The 25,633-nt window shown below is 32.3% G+C and overlaps 1 protein-coding gene across 12 annotated transcripts in view; it reads right to left on the reverse strand.

Moving 5' to 3' along the window:
* Nucleotides 1-25,633, reverse strand: part of Mical (Molecule interacting with CasL) — an 83,484-nt gene that overhangs the window by 51,450 nt on the left and 6,401 nt on the right. For 7 of the 12 annotated variants that reach the window (XR_011394898.1, XR_011394895.1, XR_011394896.1 and 4 more), the window contains exons 3-4: nucleotides 21,075-21,165; nucleotides 1,078-1,215 (exon numbers count right to left, since the gene is read on the reverse strand). The gene's annotated coding sequence lies outside the window, so the exon portion shown is untranslated. Of the gene's footprint in view, nucleotides 1-1,077; nucleotides 1,216-16,195; nucleotides 16,457-18,453; nucleotides 18,808-21,074; nucleotides 21,166-25,633 lie in introns of those variants that run through there. The other 5 variants (XR_011394902.1, XR_011394901.1, XR_011394905.1 and 2 more) reach the window with 5 other exon arrangements.

Genomic DNA, 25,633 nt, shown 5'->3' on the forward strand with positions numbered 1-25,633 from the left:
AATTGGTGTTGCCATTGCCGATATGTATAAAGAAATCGATTGCGGACGCGGGACGCTGTCTCTAATGCGCTCAATGAAGATACGGTGATTTCAAAAAGTTTGCGAGCAACTATTTAATTATGAAGGATAGATTGCAGTTTGGATGTAAAAGAAGATGCAGTTGGAGAAGTTGTGGGTACTGTTAAAATATTCCTGTTTTGCAATATTACATTTTAGTATACGTTAGTATACCTTCAAGAAGCTTAAATAAGAAATTTATCAATTATTTTTGTGACATTTATGATTTTCACTGAAAATAAAATGAACACTTTCAGTACAGAATATTAAATAAGGAAAAAATATATTTTATTAATATCTTTATATTGATGTTGATCGGTCAATTTGAATGGTAACTATATGCTATAGTGATCCGATCTGAAAAATTTGAGATGTAGCGTTGCTTTGGTCAATAATCTATGGCAAATTTTGTGTAGAAATATTATTAAATAAAACAGTTTTTCATACCAGAACTTGATTTTGATCGGTTAATTTGTATGACAACTATATCTAATAGTGACACGATATCGGCGGTTTCAACAACTTCGATATCTCAAAAACTGAGCTATTAGTTGGCGTATGTGTATAAAGACAGACAGAGAGGCTTAAATCGACTCAGCTCGTCACGTCATTTATATACAATACTGTAGTTATATACTTTTATGCCACACTGTAAAATTGTTGCACTCTACCAATGAACATTCAACAGCCAAGAGGCAACCACAATCGACCAATACCACTTGACTCGCGTTGCAAGTGAGGTGAAAAATTGTGATTTTTACGCACAATGACATGAGGCAAACGCGAATGTTGAGGCAACTGTGCAAACTTGGAGACTTTCCGAGCAGTTTGGCTTAACAGTGAGCTCACATAAATATATAGTCAAGCACGCATGGAATTATGCGCAATTTTGCTGCCAGGAAATTTCATTTTCATTTTGTTTAGCTCTTATTTTCATTACTGCGCCCACTTTCGCACACGTTCAGATGGAGGTCTGATATATGCTGTCGGTTTGTATATACAACATTATGTGATACTTACATATATGCCGGTGTGTGTATACTTTTATTGACCCGCTGAGTTGCATGTGGCAAGCAACTGGGCTGCCACTTGGCGTACTCGCACAATCTCTGCTCTCAAAGCGCTTATGTACGGCTATCGGCGTGTATGAATGGATTTCTGAAATGGAAATTTTAAGGTTGACCATGAATTTACAAGACGGCTGCAGTAGCAAAAACTAAATAAAAATAAGTTTTGTTAAAAATAAAGTAGATACGCAACAACACAACAACAGTACATTGACAACAGACAGAGAAAGTGTGGTTCACGTCTAATCACAATATTAAGCCAGTTGGTGGATAATTTGTGCGACCAGCTAACACGCTTGCAAATCAATTTTTTGCTGGGAGGGTGAAGGCAGAAGCGAACAAAGTGCCGGCTGGCAGCTTCTCAGAATTAGTGCCACAATTTGTAGTTTCAGTTGCACAGTTTAAAATCAACTAGACGAAGGCATCGGTTTTGCCTCTAAATGAAGCGAAAAAGAAAACACTTGTGTCTCAAATGACATACGAAGAAAAGTGGGCATTCAGTTTGGATACACATACTGTTTACTTCAGTGCCTTGCACACATTACTAATCGATATTAGAAGCAAACAAATCGTTCCTTTAACTTATTTCAAAATAAATGCTGGATTTATTGATTTATATTTCTATAAAAGCAATAAGTTTCGAGTTTTTTTTTCGATTTTTGTCATACATTTGCTTATTATTGTGCTCGTCGCTTTGTAGCAGCCCTAAATGGTTTCGACGGAATTGCATTGTGCAAAACAGCGAATGACTGCGTCAAAATGCCATAATCGTCAATACGTCGGAAATGTGCGGCATGACGTTTATTCATAAATATATTGACAAACAATGATACATGCATATATGCATATGCAGTTCGCACTTATGCACTTACTGAATACTTTTTTATTTGCATAGCGCATAAAACATCCGCTCTAAGCTGTTTCAGTGTTTTCTTTGAACAATGAATTTTACTTCCATGCACTCCTTAGAATATTTTTGCAATGTAAGATACAAAGATTTATATATTATATATACATATCTAGAGTGGGTGTGTGTTCTATTCATACCAAGAAGAAAATATGAGCGGAAAATTTTAAAGGAAGAAGTAATGTTATTTTGGCTTAGCTAAAAGTGTTTTATATATGTATGTGAATAAAATATATTACCTATTGGGTTTCTCCTTATGGTTCTTATATAAACATACATATAGCCACGGTTGTTAACTTTCAATTAAAAAATCTTGCATTAAAATTAATTTTAAATTTTTAAATACGAATTTGCAATTAAAAATCAAATTTTTTATCCCAATTGCAAAATTACAAGTTAATAAAATATTTTTTATTTTGAAAATCGGAGTAACAAGTAAAAATGCAATTTTTCAAACAAAAAGTTGGAATGAAAAACGATAGGAAAGAAAAGATTTACATATTTCTAACTAAAGCACTTAATGCGAAATTTAAAAAAAAAAATCGACTTGTTCATATTTTATATCTTTAAAATAAGATACTAAACTTTCTGATGTATATCTTAAATAGTTTTTGAGTTACAGTCTTTTAAAATTGGTCCAATCAGCTTAATCAGTTTATATTTAAACGTGTTTTTCTCGAAATAGTTTTGCAAACGATCTAATCAAAAATCGAATTTTGAAAGGCCATAAACAACAAAATTTTGGAAAAAATCTTACTTTATTATACCGTTAGAAATTTAAAACTATTGATACAGTATTTTTTTTTTAATTCCTCAAAATCGCCTTTTTAGGCTGTCACACTAGGTGTGCCTTTTAACATCAATTAAATGTATGGAAACAAAACAAAGATTGTTAAACTATGTTGAAATATTATTAACAATAAGCTTTCCCTTTCAAAAAAAAAAAAAACGGTTGAACACGAATTGCACAAGCGCGAATATTTAGGATTATAGTTTTCATTTTAATTATTATTCCGATTTTTGGGATTAAAAATTTATTTTAAAATTTTCAACCGGTATTTCGGCTCAGAAATTTAAAAACTATTTTTAATTAGGATTTTCGGGATTACAAAATATATAAAAATAATTTAAATAATACTGCAATTAATTTTTTTAATACATTATTTGCAACCCTGCATACAGTAGCTCATAATCGAGAATGTGTAACCCGACACATAAACATATGCATACATATGTGCATACGTAGTTCAAGTACAGTAGTTGCACTTTAATAAAAAAAATTTTAATTTTCCAAAACAACGTTTTTATATTCTTGCTGGGTGAACAAAATCAGAACTACACATATGCACCGTAACCGACTGGCGATCATTTGCTCAACGTGTGCACTGATAGTTAATTACTTTGAACAATTCTTAATTAAAAAACACAAAAATCAGAATAATAATGAGAAAAAAGATTTAATAGGTGTGCAAATAGCATGGCAAATTGGCTTCTTCAAGGCGAGATCACACACAATCGTTCGTGTGTGCAAGGAGAACACTTTTCATTTACACGCATACATTTTCACAAATACACATAAATATGTATGTACATATGGACGTGTATATTACATAAAGTAATTATCGTTAATTTTCTTTGCTATTGTTGTTGCGGGTAATTGGGTGGCCAATGCTTCACTTTGTGTTCAGCTTACGTAACATAAATTTGTATTATGTGTGTGCGTGTACATTTTTCTGTATGCACGAGTATGATGTTCAAATTCAATTGATTGCAACAATAGCAATTGGGTTGATAAAAATTGAAAGCTAACAGGTGAAACTCGCGAAAGCTTGTTTGTTGTTGTAATGTGTGTCAATGTCACGTATACGACACGGATTACTCCCAGATGCACAAGCGCAGCGGCAATGCATTTTACAACTAAAAGTTCTTAAGTAGAAAATAAAAAAAGGTAATGGTCAATCAAATATCTGGCCACATTGTTTGTATAACAGAGTTTTGTTGACACAGCACAAACAAAAATTGCACGAAGTAAGCAGAAAGCAAATAATTTTTTTTTAAATAATTTCATCGTTCAAGTGCAACAAGCGAAGAGGATTAAATTTCACTTTCAACGCTCTGAAATATCGTCATTTGTACCCATACTTTCGTTGTACAACGGATAATGCTATTGTCACTGCGACGTACACTATTCCTCCCTCTCTACTAAAATAATGCTATTTATGCAAACACGGCCTGTCACTGACAATTGTCAGTTTGTGTAGTGACAGAACCGCCTCACAACCAAGGGACACTACTGCCATATAAGTAAGTAGGGTTGTACAAAATAGTTTGTACATGCATTTGTATAAACAAACAGTAGCGTACTTATTTCTTTAATTATTAAGTTTTAGCGGAGAGAACATTATATTGATCGAATTCTGTCAGCATGACATTACAACTAGAATTCACTCACATAAACGACGGTTCCTCTGACTCACTAATTCATGGCCACTTGAAAATAATTAACAAGATTAAGTGTTGCTTTCTACAGCGAATTACGATGAGATTAATGGAGCGACTCAATTTATTAAAACAAAAAATGTGCAAATGCATAGTGGTGGCAACAGGAAATTGTTGATGGATTACTCAAAAGCAATGATTGTTGATTGCATCAAAGAAGTAGTAACACTAGTACAACGTTTTCAACTATTATTTTAATCATGAAAGTAAATTGATACATAATTAAATTAGAATAGTTTATTTGAATATAGCAGTGTATTTCACTCGCAATAGCAGAGATTTGAGCCAAAATAGAAGAAAATATGGATTTTTAACAGTACAACAAATATTGTTTTTATTATTACTGTATATCTTCTCAAAAATCATTTCAGGACCAGTGCCAGGTGTTCCAACAACAAAAATGCATTTGTATATTTTGCAACAAGGTGAGGCCGTAGTATTAGCTCTCAAGTTTAGATTGCGGTTAATAAACAATACAATACGTATATACAAGTAAGTTACAGCAACACGACAAAATTCCTACATAATTGATTAAAGTACAAACACCGAAATGCTTGTGTTTTTAACCGCTAATTGTGTAATTTTTTAACATCTCAAAAACTTGTTTCGTGCTTGTGTTGGTGTACAAATAATTGTGTTAAACTGGTAAACATTAATTGTTAACGGCAAGTAATTATTGATGATGTTTTCGAAAAGCGCAAGTGTGTGTGCGAGAGGCTATTTATTACAACAATTTTAAATTTATTTCTACACCAACACATAGATATGTAGATATAAAGCATATCAAATATTTGTGTGTATATTTTCCTTAAGCTTAAAGGGGATTTCACTCAATTTTGCGCGTAGTCTCGATGGTTCAACAATAATTGTCGAGACGCACGCTATGTCCAGGCAATCGGCTGCTCAGCTAAACTTAATAGAAATATTTGTATAATATATTTACACATATATACATAAATATGTATCTGGCTATGCACCACTCTCTGTACATATATATATACTCGTATGTACACCATATTTATGTAAAACAAGAAAAAACGTTTACTTCGGTTGCACCGAAGCTATAATACCCTTTACAGAATTTGATTCCAATTGTCAATTTGTAAGGCAGCTACATGATATAGTGATCTGATCTGAACAATTTCTTCGGAGATTACATTATTTCTTTAAATAATAATTCATGCCAAATTTCGTGAAGATAACTCGTCAATTAAAATATTTTTCCATACAAGCACTTGATCATTCAGTTTGTATGTCAGCTATATGCTATAGTGATCCGAGATCGGCCGTTTCGACAAATGAGCAACTGCTTAGTGAGAAAAGGACAGGTGCAAAATTTCTGATCGATAGCTTAAAAACTGAGGGACTAATTCAGACTTACAAGGCTAAATCAACTTAGCTCATCGCGCTGATCATTTATGTATACATTTTATAGGGTCTGCGACGTTTCCTTCTGGGTGTTACAAACTTCGTGGCAAACTTAATATACCATGTTCAGGGTATAAATATCTAGATATTTTTAGGCAAAAATATGTATGTGTGTATGTTCATGTGGGCATATTATGCGATAGCTAAGCGGGCGGGCAACATTCATTCAACCATTTGAGAAACTGAACGTAAACAGCTGAAGCACAAAAATTCTTGAATTTAGAAAAAATTATGTATGTACATAAGTATTATAAACATACACTCACATACATATAATGTTAAAAATTATTTAAAAAAAAAAAAGTAATAAGGCAGAGACCACATGTGCGTCGGCGTGTGGCAGAACGAATGTATGGAATGGTGTGTACGTGGCGTGTCAGTTTGCGGGTTCAAGTCATGCTACCGACAACCGCACTTCAGATAGGAGCATATGTGTGTACATATGTATGTATGCTTACGGCAGTCACTGATACCGTGAACCGCTGCATGTGGTCATGTGGCACGGAACGTTATGCGGTGCACTATGATTTACCGCATAATATTATTATCATATGTGTAAGTGTGTGTGTAGATATGCAGTTTAGTAATTGTTAATAGTTAAAGAATTTCAGCAAATATACGGCGGAATACAAGTGTATGTATGCATAAGCACATATGTAATTGCAATGAGGAAGTGTGGCTTGGGCACTGGGTCATAACTATTAAAGTACATACAAGTATATATTTGTGGGAACATGAGCGAATTTTGATGTTAATCAAAGTCTTAATGCTCTATATGTATTGTATATGTATGTATATATACATATATACTCTAAATATTATCTGCTTGAGAGATATAAAGACAGCAGCATATAAAAGGATTAAATAAAAAATTCTTTATCTTAATTTTGATCGGCCAGTTTGCATGGCAGCTATATGCTATAGTGATCCGAACTGAACAATAAGTTTACAGATTGTAGAATTGTCTTGTGCGCAATAATCTATGCCAGATTTTGTGAATATAACTTTTCAAATTAAAAAGTTTTCCACACAGCAACTTGATTTGGACGCGTGCAAAACATCAGTTCTAGTTCGCGTATATGCAGAGGGACATACATACATAGCTAAAAGCTAAATCGACTCAGCTCGTCACGCTGATCATTTATAAATACATACAAGCATTTTTATAAGATCTCCGACGGTTCCTTCTGGATGTTACGAACTACGTGGCAAACTCAATGTACACTGTTCAGGGTATAAATATGATTTTGAAAATACTTGTACTTGAATATGTTTCAGAATTGCATTCTCCAGATTCCTTCATCGGCCTCTTTCACACCAAAAGAGATCATAAGCTATGTTGGAAGAATAGAATAAAAGGGAAGGAGATAAAAAAGAGCATAAAAATGGCGAATCGAAAACTTATTTAATGCAATAAATAAAGACGACAAAAATTATACCAAAATACAGCGTGTGTTAAAAAAAAAAAAATAAAAACTAATATAATTTAAAAATAAAAATAAAAATTACTATAATTTTTTTTTTTTCAAATTTATCTTTGTATGAAAAGTCTGCTTGAGTTGATTGTTTTGCAATTACTTTTTTAACTGCTGATATCTATTGCAGTTTATACTTTTACCGAATATGGTATATATGTACATACACCCATATGCACAAAAGCACATGTCTAAAACATCCAACAAACACATTGAATACTTTTTCGAATTAGGTCGGCACACAGCACGCGAGAATTGGGTAAATGAACTTGATGACCACACCAAGCGCTCACAATCAAAAAATAAAAACAAACTAAGCATTTATGAGCAAAATACGCGCAAAAAGATTGCCGCACAATATGAAAATCATTCATATAACACATACATATGCAGTTAATCACAGACACATAAGCAAATATGTCATACATATACACTCAAATTATAAATGAAATAACACCAGCGGCAGCACGTTTTACAAAGAAGCGAATTTTATTGCTTTTGGCAAAACCAAATTGCTATAATATTTCGCTTCTAAGTACTAAATATTGTGACACATAATGATATTTTTAATGCAGATACTTCTCTAATAGACTCATGCATATACGACATACTCGCAAACTAAGTGAAACGAAATTGAAATTGTTTGTGAGATTTTCCCGCAAATTACACAGGCATCATTATTTGAATAAAAAACAAAAAAAATTATTGCATTTATGTCACACAAGATATTTTTATACACGCTGGTATGGATGATAAATGACATGCATATTACTTACATCGATACTTATAAAATATGTACTTAGTATGTGTGTCGGTACAACGGAAGGCACTATCCACTCAACACAGATCAGCTAGATTTTGCTATTCAATATGAGCGGTACTTTGGCACGACAAATTAAAAATCAAATAAGAATAGGAGTCGTATCTAATAAATGATGTCATTTGCTTCGGAGATATAGTCACTTCTATTAAAATTTACGATAATGTCATTACTTCGTAGTTAGATATATTTACATAGTTGTTGGATAGTTTGGGAGCCAAGCTTGCAGGGCTAGACCTAAATTACTATAATAAAACAACTTTTTTGATATACCATATACACCATATTTAAAATTATTTCCAGAAATTTAACTCTTTTTTGAGAAGTCAAAACTCAAAATTTTAAATTATCCTTAGATTATTATCTTTATTCATCTATAGCAACAATATATATTTTTCTTTTTGTTTTGACTTTGAGATAATTTCATGCAGAAAATTCTTCCTCACCGCCAGAAGCCTTTTTTCGGAGTTTCTTTTGGAGATCGGCTACGGGATCGAGGGAATCCAAATTTTTTCAAAATGAATCGCCGATTATTAAAGTTTATTAGAATCAGGCACAATTTTTATTTATTTATAAAATAAAATGCCTCTTCGAAATAATGAGTTTTTTATGACTTGCAAGTGGATATAACCCATTGTTATTATATTTTGCTAGCAGGTGTCCCGTCTGATTTTGAACATGCCTAACACCTAAAAAATGTGAAATAGGGTGTTAAGCGTGCAAATTTAAACACGTGCAAAATGGACATAAGCCTTTTAACCAAAGCACGAGTACAAGACAAGAAACAGCTGTCGGCTGATTTCTGTCAATTGTGTGTTGGTGAAGTGCGCATGCGCAATAACATGAAAGTATGTTTGCTAGACAATTTTTTCTACAAGCTTGTTAAAAAAAAACTTGTTGAAAAACTCTATAAAAAATGCAATTTGTGCGCTTCGTTACACAACGAACTCAATAAACATTGTATGGCAAAAAAAACGTGAAAAAAAAAAATTGAAATAAAAATTTCATTTGAGTGAATCAATGGAAAATTCATAATCTGTTATAAGCGGTGGCATTGTTTTGGTGTACGTACTAACATGGCTGTGAGCATTTATACATATTATATATGTATTTATTTGCGTGTAGTGGTGTGAAGTGTGTGTATAAGTGCGTAAAAATAACTGGAGCAAAAAGTTTGAAACACAAAGCAAAGAATGAACACAAAATGCGCAAATATTTCAACACAGAAACGATTGTAATAATTAAAGCTCAATTAGACACACACACATACGCACACAAAAACATAAGGCAAAATTCACAAATCACACAGTTATCGCTTCGCTTTGATAGGTAGATATTCTTTTCCATATAACCCTTTGCTATGTATGTATGTACATAAATATCAATATAATCATAACTGGCAAAAATAAAACTGGAATACACTACATTCACACCGACAAAAGCATGTGTGTATGTTTGATAATTACAAAATATGTGTATGTTTGATAATTACAAATTAGTATTGTACATACAAATGCATGTAAATAAAAAAAAAGCACAAAGCGAAGTGTCCTTAATTTATTAGAAAAGTGATATAGTCAATATTATATTCTTTATTGCCGTTGATTTAATATTATTAGTAATAGAAATAATTTTAAAATTTCCAAAAAAGGCAAAAAAAAAACAAGTATTATTGCAAACATTGTTCAAATAAGAAGCCGGCGGCATCGCTTCTCAAAATATTTTCAAGTGTTGTTCAAATCTTGTTAAATCTCTTTAGATTGACATACTTATATATCACCTTATTTCTTCTATCATTATCTTAAACAAGAAAAAAACGCTAAATTCGGCTGCACCGCTGCAGCTATAATACCCTTCACAGGTTCAAATTTTCCCTTCAACAATTTGATTGTGATCGATCATTATAGTTAAGTAGACATGGACATGGGTGCTTTAGAATCTACCTGTATAGATTCCATCATGATGTTAGTCCGAACTGTCCGATGTGTACAGAGTGCATAGAAGACTCTGAGCATGTATTCTTTTATTGCCCTCGCTTTTCGAGTACAAGGGAAAAACTTAAAACTTCACTCGGTGGTAGTTTTATGGTGGAAAACTTGACGACTCAGCCTCAATTATGACAAAACTAAGATATATGGAACAGATTAGGCGTCCGTCAGTCCGTACTATAGAGGAGACTTAAATGTCTTATCACTCCCACGAAGTAATACTTAATCAGGTGGTTCCGTGGGAGAGTCTTGAGTTGGTAGTAGGTTAGGTTTAGCGGATTAAAGTTCCACACTTCGGCTTTCGATGCTTCCCCCTACTTAAAAAAAAAAAAAAAATCATTTTATATGACACATTTCGTGGCAAGTTTAATGTACCCTGTTTTGGGTATAAAATTTTTAATTAGTTAATTAATAAAAAAAAAACTTACACACAACTTTTTGATATCAAAATTAAAAATAACTAAGATTATTTTAAATTTCAATAAACTCAATCACGACGATCAAATTAAGACAATTAATTTTTACTTATTGTCTTCTACCGCCGCTTTTGATGTACTATGGATGTACATATATGGTGCATAAGTATATGGTCTCCACCATGTCCATGTTTGTATAATATTTTGATTGGCATTCACCGAATGTATATTATTTTATATTAATTTTTTTATTATTATTTACAAAATGTTGTTGGAATTTAATGGAAATGCGTGGGTGAAAAGGCAGAAACCAGAACTTCAGCCATTGAAACGCCAAGTGTAAGTTTGTATGTAAAGTAAATGAGTAAGTGCTGTCGGTATTTGAACGTGTTGAGCAATGTTTGTCTGTTTGTGTGTTGACACTGGTGGGTTAGCCAGTTGAGAGCGCAAAAACCAACTTTTCAGCTTGGTTGATTAGCCAGGTTTTTCTATACTCTCGTACATTTTCTTATGATTGTGTGCAACACCCACTCGACTTGTGATTACAATTGTAAAAAAAAAAAACTAGAAAAATATAGAAAATTTAGTTCAGTGTATTCGTAAATTCAAAATTTGTGTTCCATTACTTTCAACGTTTAAAGTTATTGCTGGATGCTATATGTATGTACTTATATAAACATATGTATTGACTGTATATATCTACATGTAAATATATGACTTTGGGGTCCCTTTCAAATTGACTATTCGTGGTCGCGGTGCTGGCGCTGCTCACTACACTGTGACTTTCACAAATGCATTCAAGCAGTAAAATAAATAAATATGTGTATATATACATATATCTATCGTAAACATGTACATTAAAACACCGGCATAATCAAAACTAAGCGCAACTTTTTTTTCCAATAACAAAAATACTCGTACGATCAATGCCAACATTTTCCTATAAACAATCGAAATGAAAAAAGCTCCCTTCCAGCTAAATAACTACATGCATACAAGCATACCTACATTCATATATACAATACATATGTATATGCATATACTATAAACAAACACTAAATGTGACAGGTACCGAAAGGTTTGTACAAACATATAAAACGTTGGAAGCAATTTTAAAATAAAATCAAATGTCGAATTTACAGCTAAAATTTGCTTTTTAATCGCACAGCGAGTGTGAGACACGAAGTCCAATACTCCATTCGACTTCTTGACAAATGGCAGTAAATGCTACACTATATTTATATTAAAGTTATATTATAGTTATGTACACATATGAACATATGTACAAATGTAGCGCATGATACAACATGTTACGATTGCAGTCGCCTCATTCACATCTATGATTTTTACGTGAATCCCCACATACAGACCAAACCAGCTCGTTCGCGCCATAATTCATTCGACCGCCTTTTATCGTTTGTGGCAGACAATTTGCGTTTCCTCTGACACCGGAAAAGGGCTCTGTAAACAACTCTTTCATATTAATGTGTTTTCTTGCTTTTCCACACTTTTTCTAGAATGCAGTAAAAAGCTAAACTCACCCGAAAGGCCGTTCCATTCACGTAATAAAGATCGTGTGTACTTTATTGGAATAGATATCGATACATTTACTTCGAATACTTTAACTTTATAAATTTTGTAGGAATATAACTCGATTTCTAGAAAATCATAAATTTATTCTTTCATCCTGTAGGAATAAGAAGAGCCACGTATGGTTAAAATAGCTCTCACGAAAATTTGATTTTTTAATTAGATCGGCGATCAACTTGAACAAGATTGGGGAAATCAGTGCCATAAAATTTTGTTATAAGTTCTCTAAAACAGCCCCTAAATGAACTAGTGTAGAGAATTAAGACCAAGCGTATACTCATATTTTATTTGAAATTATTTGAAAGTGTATTTATATAAACATTACGAAGTCAAGTCACCTTTAAAAAGCTTAACGATTCTTTCTCGTTTGAAGCCAATAATTTATCAATCAAATATTAAATGGCAATTTCGAATATATGTATGTAAGTACGTATCAAAAGTAAATAACTGCAAATTCAGCTGATTCATTTAATTAAGAGTCGTGCTATCCAATAATGCAATCATGTTTGGCGCTTTCGCCATCATCCAGTATTTCTGCTTGAAGGTTTCATAAAATTAAAGGCCTGGTCTTTGCATACATATGTATAGGTTGTGTGCGCTTATCGCTTTTCAAATGTGGTGTTTTTTGGTCAAGGTTGGTTGATTAACAAAGCGGGGCGGTCGGTGGATAAGCAAATACTTCCCTTCTTTGTTGCTTCTCTGGCGGCTCTGCTTATCGGCATTGGGACATTACATACATAAATATACGAGCATGTATATATATAGTATATATCAATGTACATACAAAGCTGCTTTTTTAACTTTATTTAAATATGCGTATGTATGTACAAAATTTATATAAGTCATTCTTATGATTGAAACTGAAAAAAAAATTTTTGTTTTGCGATAAAATGAGAACTTTAGAAATTTTAGGCTGAGGACCTTACAAAAACTCCTATAAATTACACAAAAACTGGCAATGTTAACTTTTTGTGCGAATCTGTTTATGCAAACGTATTGGTACACACATCTTCTTTAATCAAAGGCCTGCTCCAGAACTATGTGTGTATATCGATAAAGGAAAGTTTGTATATACATAAGTATATGTATACAATATATTCGCATTCATTTCTTTAAGGAAATATAAACAGCAAAACAAAAATTTGTGAGAAAGCCGTTAAAAGTTCTGAAGAAGATAAATATATTGTGATGCTTACCAAACTCAATCGAATATTTACTAAATTTCAAAGCAATTTAAAGGTAAATCGTTCTGTATATAAATGGATTTATTTTATTATTTATCATTATTGCGTGCTTATGTATATACATGACTATTTGATACAAAAAAGCAACAAAATTCAAATTGAAATTTGGACATTGCCGAATTTTATCTACAAACAATTTATCAAGCCAATGCGATTATGTTTGGTATCAAAAACGTACATAAATTTTATATGAATATGTGGGCGCCAGCATAAATATTTTACAGTTTCTAGACACATTTCTATTTAAAAAAAATATCAAGAGAATATTCATTAACTAAAGAAATTAGTTTTTCAAAGGATCTATTACATTCCTTTGCACTGCAACTTAAGCTCTATTGTGCTCTTGGTTGGTGTTTAAGATGGCATAAGATTTTTTAAACCAATAAGAACGTTAAAAGTAACAATATAGAAAATTAAAGAAAGTCTCATTTGTGACTCAGGAACCATATTAGCAAATCCTGTTCAAAATTTTACCTGAGGACTAATAACTAGTGGTTGGTAATTAACATGTCATGCGATTTCAGAATACTAGTATTTTGAAAACTTGGGTTTGCCATCGCACAAAGCTTTTATCGAGAATCGTTTTCTCAATTTCCTAAAATTACAAAAAGTCAAACTAAAGTAGTTTGTAATGAAGTGATCGTAGAACAAAACTCGTCGTCGTTGCACCAGGAATGCCGGTGAGTAAATATCAAACGACACGAAGCTCAAAAATTTCCATTACCATTCCTGATATAAGGGAGGCATTAGACATAATATATATATAATTATTAAATGTTTAACGTACAATGACTGCATTTTGCTACCGTCAATAACAAATTATGAAGTAATCTCACCAATACACGCATTTACATACAAAGGTTGCACACGCCCGTATATAGCTACGAATTACAGTGTAATTAAACAAATTGTAGACCCGTAGGTGTCATTAGATCAGCAATTTTAGTAACTACATACAGGTTGGTTGAAAAGTTGATTGGTCCAACCAAGAAATAGCACAACTAGCTCCAAATATTTTTTTTCTCAAGTTGGTACATCTGTCGTGAGAACACATGCAAAGTTACAAGTCATTCTGTCAATTAATTCTTTGTTTACAAGCCATTTGAAGTTGACGTGTCAGAGTATTTTTTTTTATATGGAAAAAAATTTAATATCGCGCAGTGATTAGATTCTTTGTTTTGAGAGGTTTAAAAGCAAAGGAAATTTATGAACAACTGTTAGAAGTGTTTTACTTCGTGAATTTACTTTACTTTACTTTTTTTATTTCAAGTCAAAATGATCCACGCGAAGGACGACCAAAAAGCGCAAACACACCAGAAATCAAGATATATCAGAAGTTCATAATATTCTTAGTGAAGATCCAAGTTTGACTAAGCGTGAAATTGCTAATGACAATGGCATCTCAAACGAAAGAGTTCTTTATATTTTACATGGAGAATTACATATGAAAAAACTGTTTGGAAAGTTAGTGCCGCACACGTTAACAAAAACTGGATCGAAAAAAAATTTATCAGCATAATTTGGAACGTTTTAAACAGAATAAATCGATTTCTTGCGTTGTTTTATAACTATTGATGAGACTTGGATCTACCACCATGATTATAAATTGATACAAGAACGTTTACAGTGGACTGAAGCTGATTGTTCAGCTCCAAAGCAGGTGAAGTCACAACGATCAGCAAAGAAGGTTATGGCAGTTAGTTTTTTGGAATGCAATAGGAAATTTGTTGATTGATTATCTGTAGAAAGGTAATACAATCAACTCTTAATATTATTGCAGCCTCTTGGATCAGCTGGAAGAAAAAATTCGTGAGAAAAGACCTGGTTGGAGCACAAAAAATCATTTTTCATCAAGACAATGCACCTGCTCAGAAAGGTGTTTTAACAATGACAAAATTCAACGAATTAAAGTCCACCATATTCACCAGATTTGGCTGCCAGCGACTACTCCCTCTTAAAAAACTTGAGACAAGGTCTTATTTCGTACCAAAAACAGTATATTTTCATTTCGAGCGCAAAAACTTTGCAACCAAACTGTACGTGCTGATCGGACTTTCCGACTGACAATCATCGCGAGCAGGTATCCAATTAGTCGGTTTATTAAGGCGGTTGCGGGCGTAAAATCAGCTGCGAAATTGTGAATAAATGATTCGGAGAAGTTTTAATCATAATAAAATTGTTGCAAATATTGCATTTTGTTTGAATTACTTAATGCACACAATAAAAGTATTATCTAATGGTGTTTGCTAGTTGCAACACTTTTTGCAAATTATTTCATAATAAGAAAGTCATAAAACATTTATTTACTGAGCTGAGAAATATTAATTTTATTGAAAAAATAAAAGTTACATCATAATTTTTTAAAACATGGCAATATTTTAAACACACCATTGCTTTCTTTCTAACAGCTATTGATACAACAAAAATATGCTTAATTCAACTTGTCGCATTTCTGATTCTGCTCACAATTTGTCGACTTATAACTGTAGTGTATGTATGTACATATAAATAATACACATATGTGCATATGCATGTAAATAAAAGTGTGTTTATTGACCTAATTTTTTGATGTGCGACCGAAAGTTCTAATTATTATTTTCGCCTTTGGCATGCAATCACACGATAAATTTTTAATAAATTTCAAAAATAATTATCTATGTATATATAGTACATAAGTCGACATTTACCACACATATCTATTTACCTGTCTATGTGCCAGCGCTGGTGGTGAGCACTTATAATTTGAGGTTATTGCCGGCAAAAAGAGTTCATCAGCCGCGCATTGTTGTTATTTGTGTTGAAATAAAAATAATAATAAAATATAAAAACTGTATCCGTCTAGCTAATACAGCCCATAAAAGGCTGCTCACTCCCGCATGCTGTGGTGTTGTAAAAATAATTATTTCCTTTTTTTTATCTTGTTTCAATATTTCACTTGTCAATTAGCTACGAGCACACATGCCTTCTACACACAAGAAAAAAACTAAAAATAATAGCGCTGTCAATTTGGCAGCTGTAAATACATATGTACATGTGTACTAATACATATGTTTCAATTTATACACATATTTATGTATTATATAAAAGCGCGTTCTAATTTCAATTGCAACTAATGCCATGTAGCCAATTCTTTATAATTATTTTTTAGCCGCAAAAACTCAACGCGAACGCTCTAGCCCGCATTGGGAACGTTCCGTTACCGTATTTATCGCTCGCGCTACACATTTTCTCGCGCACTTTTAATTTTAGCCATGCAACGCTTTCAATTTTCACTTCGCTTGCTGCAAAAATAAGTGATTCTAAAAGCTGCCAAACTTAAGTATCTCACGCTTGCACGCAACACCAACGAGAAATTGAAAAAAAAGCAAATAAACAACAATAAATTCATCAGATTCTCCCCTCGAAGAATGTGTTAAACAAAACAATTTAATTTGCATTGATATAGCTGATGCCCTACACCGTGCTGCCATTTAAAATAGAAAAGTTTGTAAAAATTAATACGACTTTTTATTTAATTTTTTTTTAAATTGTTTTATATATATTTTCTATTTGTATATTTATATCCTTCAGTCTACACCTAAACACCATAACTATTTAAATAATTACATTCAAATTTGTAAAACTTGCATTTTCCTGCTTCTGTAGCGTGCTCACAATTCGTTGTTCACAAACAGTTTTTTAAAATAAAAATTTTACTCTTTTCACACATTTTTATCGCAGCGCCATAAAGACTGAACTCAGGCATTCGCCGGCTAAAAACCGTAAAACAACCGTTGAGACTTCTTAATAGCTGATGTTATTATAATTTACGATTTTCTAATAAAATTTAGAACGTAAAATTTCAACACTAATAAATCGAAAACTAAAAATAACTAAATAACATTTTACTGTGTTAAGAAATTACATTAAATTTAGAGCTGAATTTTAATTTTTATATTCGTTTAAATTAAATATAATTTGATGTCAATGTGTAGTAGGAGGTAAATACATGAAATTTCTGAATTGCACATCGATTATATATTAAAAGGGACACCTAGTTTGACGTTTAAAAAAAATTATTTTTTCCATATTTCGATAGGCTATATCTTTAAATGTTTACATAGATATCTTAAAGAGTTTTTGAGTTACAGCTTTCAAAAGTGTAGCCGCTCAAATCAATCAGCTTATCAGTTTATCCTTAACACATTTTTCTCAAAACTACATTTTTCGTATTTGCTTGAATAATTACTCGAAGCCAAATGATCTGATCACTATCAAATTTCTGCATGTTCTGTATGTAGTTCTCCATACAATGACCTACCAGTTTTTTTTAAACTGAAATCAAATTTTGCCAGGCCAAAAACTACCAAAATTGTGGGTAAATTTCAACTTTTTCTTTAAAACGACGCCATTTTTTTGTTAATTTTTGATTGAACGTAGGTCACTGCATGGACAATATCTTCAAGTAAAATTATTTGAAGGTCTTTTTCATATTTTAAAATTTTAAAATAATGGAAACAGTATTTTTTTTTAATTTCTAAAAATTGTCTGTTTTAGGCTGTCACAATAGGTGGGCCACTGCAAGCCAGTGTTGCATTCCTATAGTAAAAGCCGCAAACATAAAAATTCCTAACGATGTTGCATAGTACCGTTATTCAAACCAAATTCAAAGAACAATTTTTATTCTTATTTTCTTTCTTTTCGTTTTAAGTTTAAGTTTTTTTTAAATTTTCAAATTTTGCGTCATAATTAATTTTTATATTTCTCATTTATATAAGCGCAGGATTTTCACTTTATTTTATGTTGTCCACTTAACACTTTACACTACATTTAGGTTAAGTTTCTCATTTATTATATAATCATTTGAATATACTTAATTTATTTATATGCGATTTCATACTATTTTAAGCGGAATATTTTTTTATTTTCACTTTAATAAATTTTGTTTTATATATGGTATATATTAAATTCTTATTATATTACATTTATTTAGCTGTTTCAATTCTTTAAGAACTTCATTTTTTTTCCATTTAAATTTTTTGGTTCTACTTAATTACATAACTTTAGGTATGAACGAACAACTTTAAATTCACTGCACTTGCTTAAGGTTTTCATGATAATTATACATTTTCAATCACACCTTCGTTAGCTAAAAAAGGTTTTCACTTTTAAACATTTATAAAAAAGTTTCTCTTTTATTTTTAATGTAATAAAAAAGACTTTTAAGTTTCTACATGTTATTAATCGTTTATGTGCAGAAAATTGTCGAAAATTTTCGAAACTTAATCGACCGCAACCGCCAGTAAAACTGAGAATTTGCGGTCTGTGCAAACGCCATCAAGGCAAAGCAGCAGGCATGAGGAGTAGCCCAACGCGAACACGGGCGCGACGTAGTTCGAGGCAATCAGTTGGCTTCGCAAACGCGGAGCCCAATTAAAAGTAAATTGATTTCCACTGTGCTGTAGGTGCAACGATAGATAATCAAAAATCGAGATAAATACAGTGAAGCCGCGAAAAGTGCTACTTTAATTTCCGTCAAAATTAGTTTTGCTTTTGCTTGGAGCAAAACAATAATATTCAAATTAAAATTCAACAAAAATAATTTATTGATGATCGATTAATTGAAATGTTTCTATTATCGAGTCTGTACTGTAAATAACAAAGCGCGAAAATAGCGCGAATACGCGAGTAAAAAATGTTGTACATACACATGGCAAGAGTATTAAAAATAAATTGCCATATGTACTTGTATTAAACGTTTAGCACTTTGAACATGCAGACATACACTCAGACAGACCTAAGTAAGCGCCTGTCATTAGCTCCACCGTATAGGTGAATGTGCATCGATTGCCAATTTTGTTGCATACAACTTGCTAACCGATAGTACTTAGTTGCCGATCTGGTTGGCAAATCCAAATTTATTTTTATACGAGTTAAGTAAATTGTTGGCTGCATAAGTGGCTATGTTGCAGAGACTCCCAGTGAGAGTGAAACACACACAAGTGAGAGTACGATAGCTTAGTGAAACGTTTGACATTTACGAAATCATTAAAAGTATTCAAGTCAAAAATTAGGAAATCCGATGATTCCAAGAACGAATTAGGGTGGTTACCAGTCATATTAAAATAAAAGGAAACAAGAAAAAATTTTAACTTAGGTTACGCCGAAGCTATATAGCATTGAGATATAAAAAAAAGTTTATGTATAATAATTTGTTTGGCTTGATTTTGATCGATCACTTTATATGGCATATAGCGCTATAGTAGTCCGATTAAATTTATTCGGAGATTGTACCGTTGCTTTGTACAATAGTTCATGTCAAATTTGCTGAAGATATCTCTTCAAATAAAAAAGTTTTCCACACAAAAACTTGATTTTGATCTGTCAGTTTGAATGACAGCTACATATGGCAAGGATGACATGATGCGAGACTCTCTCATTTTCGCTGATTTTTCTGTTATTCTCTTTCCCTGATTATTAAAATCAGGGAATTTCGAACAGCTGATGTCAAAAAAGGCGGGATGCCAGAAATAAACCCGCTAAAAATAGCTAACAAAAGCAGTGCGAAAAGAACGACACAAATACTTTTGAATAACGTGCAACTAAATTTTATTTGTTAATTTAATTTAAAACGTTCATTATAAAACCATGATATTTTATTATGACATGTATTGTTTCTTTGTTATAATTTTTTTTATTTATATGCTAATTTTTTATGTTATATGCATTTTTAAAAATTTTATAATATAAATACAAGTATATAGGGATGTATATGCGTTATATAGGCCTACTTGGGGACGGAGCACCTAAAAATAATATCGAAATGCAAAATACCCCCCAAGTTTTTTTTATAATACCCAATCCATTTTCGTTCGACAGTGGCATGATTGGCAAATGTTATAAAAAATGTGGGTTTTGACAGCTCTCTCTCGATTCAAAGAGTCTCGCATCATTTCATCCTTGCATATGGTATATGTCGTTCTATAGTGGTTCGATTTAAACATTTTTATGGGGACTGTAGCATTGGGACTGTAGATTGGCAGAAAAGGACGTGTGCAAAATTCCAGATCGATATCTTAAAAACTGAGTGAGGGACAGACGGACATGGCTAAATCGACTCAGCTCGTCGCGCTGATCATTGTATAGGTATTTTATACGTTTTCTTCTGGGTGTTACAAACTTCGTGGCAAATTTAATATACCCTATTTAGGTTATAAATATTAGAGAAATATAAGGGATATATGAAAAAGTGGTAAAAACACCATAAAAATACCAAGAAGTGCTTGCATTTACGATTTGTAGGTATAATTAGTTTATATTCGATTGGAAATAGATAACCCGTTACAAATACATTACGGATTTGCACTTCGTGCCTTCTAAGAATAATTAAGCAAGTCAGCCAATTCTTCTCTAATTTTTATGCTGTAGCTTTTAGAAAGAGCCAAACTATATTTATTGGCTGCTGCTTTAAACAGCTATTGACCCAGTAAACTATGGCCTTTTTTTAGTTCTGTAAGACAGATACATACATCCCAAAGAATTATACGAGTGTGTACATACTAAGAGTTTTTATTATTTGTGTGTTTTATATTTAGTGCACTTACCTCAAATAATATTAAAATGTATACTTTTTAAAGCATTTGAATTGATATACCGTTATAAAGGTATAGCCTATTTTTATGCTTTAGCGGAAATCTGAAAAAGAAGACAGAAAAGTGTTAAAAATAAAAAATTCAAATAAATTTAAAAGTAATTGTTTTGCAAACATGTGAAAAAAACAAAACAAACAAAAGCGGAAAATTGTTCCAAATATTTTTGCAAAACAGAGAGGCGTATATAAGCAATCATCACTCGACACTCTAGCACTGTTAATTAGAGTTAAACGAATCGTCGAAATCTTCGCCTAATATACACTTACTGTTTAATTTTAACACGCGCCAACGTAAAGTGAGAGCTAACACCTTTACAATACCACGCATTTGTTTATGTTGTTTCTGTTTAGGCTTCTTCTTCCTTGTTTAGCGCTCGTTAACCCTACCAACGCCAGCGTGCACTGTTACACCGTCGTTGAAATTGAAGCACTTTGAAAGAAAAAAAATCGCTCTGACCTTGAATTGAATTGAACGACAGACCTACTCACAGACAAAGTCAAGTGACAAAGCCATTGTCATCAGCTGGAGAATACGAAGTACACCACTTTAAATCAAATAACAATAAAAACAACACTTCAGCACAAAGTCGACCAAAACATCACACCGGCGCGCATAGCAAAACTGGTGACGAGAGTTGAAATTACAACAACAACGCGTCATGACATCGACACCCAATATTATGGCGAACACTTCGCAGCCACGGCGACGATAGAAAGGCGACGAAGAGCTGCACTAAGGGGAACTGCACTTATCACAAATGCAATGAAATTTGAGTACCTTAAGTCAAATAAAAAGTTAGTTTTCTGCTGCATTTTGTTTATTTTATGTTGTTTGTATGTTTTTTTGCTTTCGTTATGCTTCTTTTTCGCTACAATCGTAATGAATTGAATTCTAGTGGAGGGTAGTGAGCTTTAATGTGGCTGAAACAAATTACATATGTAGATAGTATGTTTAAGTGGTATTTAATATTAGGAAAGCAGACAACTGATATGGATTCCCATTTTGATTTCTTTGCTCTAATGACATATCTATCAAGGAGTAGGTTTGTATGTTCGCATATGTTATCATTGAAGAACATTTATCTACGAGTACCGAAGAGATAACAAAATAGTTGTTTGGTCCTCGAAATGATTGCTTGGAACAACTGTTTTTAAATAACGTTATATCATTGTCGAGGAATCACGGCTCTTTCCTTTTATAAAAAGTAAAATAATTAACTTTTTAGTTTATATACTGAGTAAAATAAGCGAATTGCTTTATCTGCCTTTGCAAACCTGTATGTGTAAATTTAATATATTTTGAGTTGTCGCGGCAATAAAAGACAATCGTCAAAAAATTTTGACAGCTTTATCTCCACTATCACAAGTACTTTAGAGGGCTATATTAAAGCAGTTTTTCCAACACGCAGTCGAATTTATAATTTTTAAGTTTAAAATAGAACACTATAAAACAATATAATTACAATTTAATATAAGAATCAAATGTGGTTATAAATACGATTTTTGGTAATAATTATTTACCGCCATCTAGCGGTGAAAACTTTACGAACAACTCCTTAGGTTTCGATAATGCTTCTCTGATAACTTCGTTAAAATCTTTGCAGCATTCATTCATAGAGATATAATTATAGGTACAGTGCTACCTCTGAATATTGTCAAAATTGTCAATAATAATCTGATGCTAAAAGTTCATACAAATGTGTATTGGAATGGTTTCGGATATGTAGTCTTCTGTGACGATTGACCTTCGACGAAATCGCTGCATCGTACCGATTAGTGTTTAAATGCAACGAAACACGCTTAAATCGGATTCCGCTGAATTGACAACAATTTTAAAACCCTGAACAGGGTATATTAAGTTTGGCACGAAGTTTTTAACATCCAGAAGGAAACGTTGTAGATCCTATAAAATATATACAATGATCAGCATGATGAGCTGAGTTAATTTAGCTATGTCCGTCCGTCTGTATATATGCGAACTAGTCCCTCAGTTTTTAAGCTATCGATCTAAAATTTTGCACTTGCCCTTTTCTTACTAAGAAGCTGCTCATTTGCCGGAACGGCCGATATCGAACCACTATAGCATATAATTGCCATACAAACTGAACTATCGGAATCAAGTGCTTGTATGAAAAACTTTTTATTTAACGAGGTATCTTTACGATATTAAATCGGAATCAAGTTCTTGTAAGAAACCTTTGTATTTGTGAAGGGTAATATAGTTTCGTTGCAACCGAAGTTAACGTTTTTTCTTGTTTTATTTTATTTATGTATGTATATTTAAGTTTCATTCACAAAATCTGCAACAACAGTGAAACAATAAACAAGAAATCAATTGACAGGTTCAGTAAATGTCAGAGTGTTAACAATTTTAGAGTGGAGTGGCATCCGAGTGCAGAGTTGCATTTTGCTATGGGCATCATTTATCTAACGACAATAAAAGCTTAGTAGTATATATGTATGTGTGCTTTTATGTTGTGTGTGTGTTATGTTAAGGGGTCTTTGTAAAACATATTTTCTCACCATTCGATAAATGAATAAACTACTGGACCAACTTGCTAGGCTGGCCGGCTCAACTCAGCTACTTATTAACCACTTCCCATTCTTCTCGCCATTGCTTCTACGCCAAAACACGCGCTCTAGCGTTCGTGCGGCACAACACCTGTCCGCCTTTGAAACTGGCTATAGGATTGAGCCAGCCAATGTTTATATGTATTTTACATGCAATTGCACAGAAATGCATTGCAGCTGTCGTTTTTCAGCATATAAACGAGTATATGTGAATATTTAATACAAATAAATCTAAACATTGTATGCATGTATTTATGAATGCATTTGTGTGTGTGTGTGTTATGTACCATAAGCTTTTGTATCAAATGTTCACCTACGTGGGCGCCCAAAAGGTACTCGTTCCGCAAATGCTTGAGTTCGCATTTGCACTTGCGCTCATATATGAAACTTTCAAGCTTCAGTGACTTCTTTTATGCTGCTTGTGACGTTGTTCATAACATTTTAAATTACTTATATACAAGTGTAGAAAACTACATATTTATGCATATACGGTTATGCATGAATTTTACACATGTGATGCATACCTGTCTAATGTGTATAAATTACCATTATACATACAAATAATTATATGTGCACACGTGTGTTACTCGCGCTCTATGCCTAAGCCTTGGTTCGCCCTAATTACTTTAATGGCATTTTACTGATTTTAGATAAAATCCGCATTAGTGGCGCAGCGCAGAGTTTTACACTTGGCGGTGAACAATTTGAGCGAAGAGATATTTTGGGTCATGCTACTGAGAGTAATCATTAATTATATTATATTTGTCAAGTTTGTCATTTAATTTATTTAAAATGGAGTTGTTGGTCCTTCCGTAATATGTTGGCATGTGCGTTGGTGCACGCTTTTAGTGAGATAAGAGGTTTAAATTTACATAAACATAAAGAAAAATTTGAATTGCCCTGACTAAGAGTATTTAAAGAAATTCTATATATGTGACAAAAAAGACAATTCTTCGTAGAGAGTTCATAAAAGCTCAAAAGGTCTCTCATATTGGTAGAAGGTTTTTATCAGCAAATAAGGTGTTTGAGTAGACAAATTGCAAGGTATGGCAATTAGATATGATAAAAAAATATATTTGAAAACTATTCAATAAATCGAATTACAAAAAAATAAAAATAAATAAATAAAATTTTTTTTTTTAACTTTCAGATTTTATTCTTATTTTTGCATTTAACTTAAAGTACTCATTGCTGATTGTTTGTTGTTTAATCATATTATCATTGGTCTAATAAAAAAAATTACAAACAAACCAAAAAGCGATATTTCATAAATTAACATATTAGTAAAACGATTGAAAAATATTTTCCTAATATTTTTAATAAAATTTCCGAATTTTTTTTTTTTCATTGTTACATATGTATAAGATCTAGTAAAAAAAAATTTCCCAAAAATTTTCTTATTTTTAATCTACACATTTTACCCTCAGGCTAAGCAAAAAAAACAATTTTTTTTTTCGCTCCACCCTAATATATATGTATAAAATGTTCTCCAAGTTTCAAAATATTATATGTGTATGCATTAATTCGTGCGGTTTTTTTTTCGAAAATTAAGACTTTATTGTGAAAAAATTGTTATACATTTAATGTTCAAAGTATTGCCCATCGGAAGCTACGATGTTTGCCCATCTTTATGGCAGTTTGTGGATCCCATCCCAAAAGAACTTCTTCGGCTTGGAGGTCAAGAAAGAATCGAGCCAATTTCTGATACCCTGTGCTGAAGTGAAGCGTACTCCGGTGAGGGCATTCTGCATTGATCTGAACAAGTGGTAATCGGAAGGTGCTATGTCTGGGCTATAAGGTGGGTGAGATAGAACTTCGCACCCACAGTTTGTGTACTGAAAACAAGAAAAAACATTAACTTCGGTTGCATCGAAGCTAGAATACCCTTCAGAAGTAAAGAAGTTTCCATACAAGAACTTAATTTTGATCGTTCATTTAGTA

The sequence above is a fragment of the Bactrocera oleae genome, chromosome 2, assembly GCF_042242935.1.
Source record: "Bactrocera oleae isolate idBacOlea1 chromosome 2, idBacOlea1, whole genome shotgun sequence".
NCBI classification, from domain to species: domain Eukaryota; kingdom Metazoa; phylum Arthropoda; class Insecta; order Diptera; family Tephritidae; genus Bactrocera; species Bactrocera oleae.